Raw genomic sequence first — 7,640 nt, 5'->3', positions numbered from 1 at the left:
TTCATGAAGAGGTTCAGAGGCTCAAAGAAGAGTTGCGTAAAGAGACAGCCTACAGAATCCAACTTTGCCAAGAGTTGGATGAAAAAAATGCCAAGTTGGCATACGAAAAAGGCGTCATAGACATGTACATGAGGAGAGAGGAAGAAACATGGAAAGAGTTATACTCTCTTTACCAAGAACTGGAGGAGATCAAAGTTGCATATAAGGAATGTCAAAGGCATGAACGTGACCTGCATCTGATCGAAAAATTGAGTGCTAAACAGAAAACCCTCCATCAAAATGAATTGTATAAAGAGATGGCCTATAGAATCCAACTTTACCAAGAGTTGCATGAAACAAATACACAGCTGTCATACCAAAAAGATCTCATGGACATGTACATGAACATGTACATGAACAGAGAAAAAGAAACACAGAATGAGTTACACTCTCTTCACCAAGAACTGAATAATATCAAAGTTGCATATGATGAGGAATGCCAAAGGCATGTAAGTGACATGCTTATGATCCAGAAATTGAGGGCTGAGCAGAAAGCCTTTCATCAAGAGATGGCAGTCATGCAACAAGTCGCCTCTGTGAAGGAGGAGGCTCTTTGGACAGAGTTTGAAGAGCTGAAAGCTCAGTATCACACACAGCTCACACTCAGCCTTCAGCTCCTGGATGAGAGGGAGGAGAATGAGCTTGTAGAGGAGTCTGAAGTCTCTGAGGAGAAGGTCCCAGAACTCAGGATTTCATTCTGGAAGCAAGTCCGCAACTTTCTGGGGTTGAGGAAACCAAAAAGGTAGAAGAAGAAGAAGAAGAAGCAGCAGCAGCAGGAGTCCAACTGAGAAACCTCCTCCTCCCAAATAATATTCATGTCACACACACACACACACACACACACACACACACACACACACACACACACACACACACACACAGACAGACAGAGAGGTTTGTGCAGCAGACTTTCATTCATTTTGGACAACCTAACCATAATCTTAACCAATTAATGCCTAACCCCAACCAGGACCTCAGAAATGACATTCGGACCGGATGTGGTTCCCATGAGGACTACTTATCCTGACAAGGTCAGTGTTTATACCAGAAACACTCCCGAGAGGTAACGTGCACACACATAAACACACACGCGCGCACATAAACATACACGCACGCACACACACACACACACACACACACACACACACACACACACACACAAATAAATAAAAATCTCTCTCCCCTACACCCCACAGGAACAGGCTCTCTCCCATTGGTTCTGGGGGGTTGCTCATGATGGGTGAGTGAGCGACGGGGTGCGTCCTTCAACAGTCAGTTTTCCCCCCAGGGCCTGGAGGCGGCTAAGGAAGGGAAACCCCCAGACCCACGCTTCCTATTAATTAAGTTATTTATTTATTTATTTGTTGTTGTTATTATTATCATCATTTTTATTTATTTATTTTTTATTCATTGATTTATTTTTTCTCTTTGTGCTTATAACCACCTAGCTACACACTCACGCCTACACACACTCAAAATCCATTTGATTTTTTTCTTTTCTGCTTTCACCGCTGTACGTCCTAAATGCATGTTTTGGCTTGTTGCTTGAATCCTATAACGTCATCCATTGTATTATGTTCTGTCATTGGTTTTGTCTCATCTCACTAAACACACACACACACACACACACACACACACACACACACGAACACACGCAGGGACTGACTGACTCGCAGCTTCTCTCCACTCATTTGCCGTCACAGGTGGCCCGCCCTCCCACGACGTTCAGCACCAGCTTGCAAACACTGAATCAGCCAGGTAGTCTGGTCTTTATCCAACAGCTCAGCGTCATACCTGGTTCCTGGTTCATTGTTACACTTTCTTTGGGTGTATTATGAGCTCCAGTCTCAGGAAAGACAGTCAGTCAGACATTTATGAGGCGACAGTGAGAAAAGGTGCATGAATGCAACCCGTCCCATTTAAAGCTGCAGGGTGACGCCACACTGACACCTAGTGTTCACAGAGGGAACTATACACAAGAAAATAACATTTAAGGGCTTTTTAAATCGAGAAAACGATTGATTAATCAAATTTGAATTATACCTCTCAAACAAGAATTTATTTAAACATATTTACCAATCCATACAAATTTTATTTCATTTAATTGTGAATTTATTGAGCCTTTCTTATTGACCAGTGTTGCTTTCATCTCTCCTGACAGAAAATTATCAAATCAAGTAAACGTGAACATTTCATGGGCGTTTGATGCTGCTTTTTAAATTCAATCAATAAATGCTGCTTTTAAACTCCTGAAAACTTGGTTTCAATTCATAATTTTTTCTTGATTACAATAAATAGTCATGGCTAAAAAAAGCATCAATCCAAGTTAAAGTTTTGGGGAAAAAACATGACCAGTGACCAATTTATTTAGCCACTTGAGCGCAGCAGAAACAATAAACTGTAAACACAACTCTTACATGATCACCTTATAAAGTTGTTATGGTGAATTTGTCAGCAAACAGTTGCCTATTTACACATTACTCACAAAGGGACGCAACAGAAGAACTTCAACAGAGCCTATAGAGTCACTGTTGTGTGTTACCATGGTAACAATGGTACCTGGAGGAGAGGTAGAGTGATTAGTTCATATGTCGACGTATATGTTGTGTACATATTCCACCATAAGGTGCATTTTTCCTGTTTTTCTCCAAGTGTGTTCTTGCTAATAACAATAAGAAATCCAAGATCGTTGCTTTGAATGGATCAAAGTGTTTCACTCTGCCTGCTGTCCCACTGCAAAGATCTGCAGAGACCTGCACACAGAGCACAGCTTACAGTCTAAACATAGGTTGTGCTATTTGCTTCTTGTGACATTGCTTGTATTACTGTTCGGTAAGGTAATGTGTGAGTTAATTTGTGCAAGGTCCCTATTCTGAGAGACTATTTACTAGCCATTTCTTCATCGCCTTCTTAAAATTTCTCTCTGATTCAATGAGTTTCAGCACTACCGTAAATTTTCCAATTGCAGCTGTGTATAAAAAGGTATTTTTGTCTATTGAATTCTTGAATCTAAAAAGAATCCAATCTGTTGAGCTGCCTCTTGTTGCATAGTTGTGATTGTCTCTGAAGCAATTAAAGGAGTTGGACAGATATTTGGGGACCTTGTTATGAAAAAATTTATGGGTAAGTTAAGTCCCAACTTGATTTGTGTGACTCTATCTTCAACTGCAAGCCAGTTAAGTTATTGAAAATATGCTGAATCAAGATGTGTACAGGGAGGTAACTTTAACACAACCCTAATTAACTTGTTTTGGGCCATCTGGAGTTTATTTTTGATGTGCTGTGGTGTACTCTTAAACCAGGAGGTGGCAGCATAGTCAAAGTCACAGTAAACTAATGATCCAGCTAACATCTTAAGAGTTGATCTATCCAACAACCCTGATTTTCTTGCCAAGAATTTAGTGTTTTTGCAGATTTTAGAGAGGGCTTCCAGAGCCATGGCCTCCCCTGATAGATTTACATCCTAAATAGTTCACTTTCAGTCAGTCATAGTGTATTCCCACCTCAGGCCTGTTTTCGTGTGTGTGTGTGTGTGTGTGTGTGTGTGTGTGTGTGTGTGTGTGTGTGTGTGTGTGTGTGTGTGTGTGTGTGTGTGTGCGTGTGTGTGTGTAAGTAAGACGTGCTGTAGGGCAGGTGACACATCATAAAAGAGCTTTTTTATAGAGATTTTTCAGTTTTTTTCACATGTATCCTCCCTTTCTCTTTCTCTGGAATCTTATTCATTTCATTGTTATTTCCTTTTCTTACTACCCAGCAAACCATTCTTTGCCTACCCTTTACACCATGTACTTTAATGTATAATGCTTTGTATACGCCTTGTTGGAATGCAGTGATTAAAAGGTGTAGACCAAAATATGCATCATCATCATGGTATATAGATATTTGTTAAAAAAAAATGCCTTTTATATATTGTATTTAATATTATTGTTGATATTTGCATATTATTGTATAATTATTAATCATTTGTCAATGTTTATAATTTTCTGTACTGCTTTGGCAATATAGGTTTCTGATCTGTCATGCCAATAAAGATTATTTGAATTTGAATTTGACATCATCATGGTATTTGCCATCACCACAACTCATGACATCATGAGAATGCTTCCATCATCTTCCCTGACCTTTATTACATCATAGAGTGTGAATGTCATGATACAAGTTGGCACTAAGACATAGACCTTTTAGATATAGCCCCGGTTCATCAGAGTGAACCCACCTATAATTGATAGAAATCTTTCATCAGAGACGCACTGTTTAAGACAGACTAAAACCACAGATTGTGATTCCACAGCTTGAATCCACCAGAAAATGGAGTCAGCCAGTATGTTGCCGAACTGTGAGACAGAGGAGGTACTCCTTAAACAAGAAGATGAGTTGAAGGCTCAAGTCCAAACTTATGAAGACAAGGACAAGGTGCTTGCTGCCAAGCTGGAGGACCAGAATAAAGAAATAGAGTCTCTCCGCCAGCAGGTGAAGGAGACAAACAAGGCCTTGCAGGGTGCTAAGAGAGAATGTGAGGGACTCCACAAAAAGATTAAGTACCTGAATGGTTTGGTGACTCGAGAGGGCGCCATGAGATACCAGGATGCATCCATAAGAAAAGGGCTTAACCAACAACTGAATGAGGTGCAGAGACAGTTGGAGGAAGAGAGGAATTTGAAGGACAAGTTTATGGTGGCGGAGAAGAAAGCAAGGAAAGAAGCAGAACGGTTGCAAGAGCTCCATAATGTCTTGAGCTATGTGAAGTCTGCTCAAGATGAGCCTGAGAAGACAAATGTGGAGACACTGGAAAAACTGGAAGCACTGACAGTCGAGTACAGCAACAGCAGAGAAAGGTTTGCTGCACAGATCAAGGAGGAACAAGATAAGAACATGGGTTTGCAACAAGAACTTGAGCTGATAAAACTTTCATACAATGAGATCAAGCTCAAGTATGAAACTGAGCTCAAGTTTGAGAAAGAAAAAAGTGATAACCTACAGAAAGAGCTGCAACAGGAGAGAATATCTCATGCAGAAAGGATTTCAACTGATCTGGAGCTTTTAAAAAAGCTGAGTGCTGCCAAGGATCGTCTGCATCAGCAGAAGGAGGAGGAAATCCGAATCCTGCAGGAAAATGCATCAGAGAGGGAGAGCTCATTTGCCAAAGAGTTGGAAGATCTCAGATCACAACTCAAAGAGCTGACTTCAACCAACCTCAAACTCACTGCCAACGTTAAGGCAGAGGATGAGAACTCTCAGGACCTTCAGCAGGAAACTGTTGAGCTACAGGTCAAGGTGGTGCAGCAGGAAAAGGAGCCCCTTTGTGATTCGCAGGCCCTTGAGCTACTGGACGAGGTCGGTGTCTCAGCAGAAAATCTCCCAACAAAAACTAAGAAGTCCTCAATATGGAAAAGGTTCCGCCACTTACTGGGATTGAAGAAGAGAAAGAGGACAAATCCATAGTGCTACTAAGATAGTACACCCCACACACACACGCTGACCTAGGTCCTTTTTGGGGACCATTGTCCCCTATGATATACACACACACACATACTCTCTCTCTCTCTCACACACACACACACACATGCGCACACACAGATACAAACACACATAAACATCGCCTGTTCCCCAGCTGTACAGCAGCATATAGGCTGGGGCTTTCTCATGCTTTATTTCTCATATCTCACCGCACAACTGGCACAGCATGCAAGCGCACGAACACACACACAAACACACACACACCATGCCAGAGATGACACTTGTGCAATTGACCAAAATAAAATGCTTTTGGAAAATAAATGGACTTTTCTCCTTTCTTCATAGGGGAGTATATATGCTCAATTTTGACCCATAACACAACAGATATAACAATAATTGCTCATTTTAACACATAAAAAATATAAACAAGTTATTTTGGGATTTATTTTGTTTATCATTGGCCTCTCATGGTCTTATAATAATATAATAATAACTTGCCTGTTCTGTTCATCATAAGAAATAAAATAGATACATTTTGCCTATTTTAAACTCAAAACGATGTGTACATTGTAAGTTAAATAAAATAATAAGTCACTTAGCAGATAAAACATTTTACTGGATGATAATTAGTGTTTGTTTCAGTGCTTGTTAATGAATTCAAACACGGGTCAAATTTGACCCACTAAAACTAAAGGTGCAAACCTTTCTCCAACACATAAGGAGGGTTAAAATGTCAATAAAATACTGAAAAAATATATGTTCTGCTTGTTTGATTTTATTTCAGTGTAGAATTGGTAAGTGGTCTTACAGCCAACACTGAAAGCTCAATGATGTTGTTAATGTTAACAACATTTTCATCCTGATTTTGTTTAACAAAAAATGTGTCAAGAGGTGGCACACTTCTTAACAGTGACGCCTCCCTCTCTTTTTCTTCTCTTTCGTTTGCTGCACAGTTGGTGCTAGAATGAATGGGGGAGGGACGGTTATGTGCACTCTGCCGTGATTGAAACAATCAATTACAGCAGTGTTGAGTTTCTGACAGTCTGCCAAAAAACACAATAAGAGTTTTCTGACAGAGATTTCAGCATGCAGGATTTCAGCCGTATCTGACTGCACTCGTGTGAATCAAATGTCAAACTGAAACATGAAATTTAATGACTCTGCTGACCTAGATTCTTTTAATAAAGAGGCAGAAGAGTCGAAGGGTATCTAAGTTGTGCTTTTTGTAGTTCATCTTCAGAACATTGTAGTTTAACCACGGCAGACCCATGTCAATAACATCCACCATCGCATAATTACATAGCCTAGTGTAAAGTGTTTCTCTTAGCACCGTCTTCTTTTCCTAAGTCCTTATGAATTCTCCATATCTTTCTTTGACCTTGTGACATTTTCCATTGAGGTCAAGGAAAAGTGGTTAGGAAAAGATGTTAGGACGTACTTTTCGACCACAGCCCCGGTCTGAAAAGTGAAGCCAATGTAGAAGTGCCTTGAACCTGCATTCTTTCTAATTGCCATCAGGGGGCAACTCCACTGGTTGCAAAAGTCAGATTGTATGGAAGTCTATGAGAAAATGACCCTACTTCTCACTTGATTTATTACTCCAGTAAACTGTCTTCTTCAAGACAGCATGATGTTTATTTTGTAAATTATGGTCCCATTTAGAGTAAAATAGACGATAAAGTATGTTTTAGCGCATGGCTACCTTGTGATTAACAAGTCTCTTCCACAGTGACAACGTTGATAATGTAACATAACCATGGTGTAACCCCAGATTCAAAGAGTATATGCATAGCTACTGCTATTTCAGTTTTTTTTTCAGTTCATGAAAGTTAATTGTAACATTTTGGTGATCTAAAAAAGTTTTGTTCAGGATTTGGTTGTACTAAAAAACCCTGTAAGGAGTCAGCTGTTCAGTTTTTCTGATAAATACATTTAGTTTTAATAGTTTTAAGTTTTAAGTTTTTCACAAGTGGAAATTAGCATTAGCATTATCACAGTTAACTACATCCATACTGTAAATGCACCGTGCTAACCAAGCTAGCAGCTAGCAATAGGTTCAACTCCATTGACTGTATATAAATATTTATATACAGTCAATGGCTCCATTGTTATTTCTTTCCAATCCATATCCGAGATGGCGAGGG

The sequence above is a fragment of the Thunnus albacares genome, chromosome 14 (assembly GCF_914725855.1).
Source record: "Thunnus albacares chromosome 14, fThuAlb1.1, whole genome shotgun sequence".
Lineage (NCBI taxonomy): Eukaryota > Metazoa > Chordata > Actinopteri > Scombriformes > Scombridae > Thunnus > Thunnus albacares.
Note: the sequence above shows the minus strand (reverse complement) of the source record.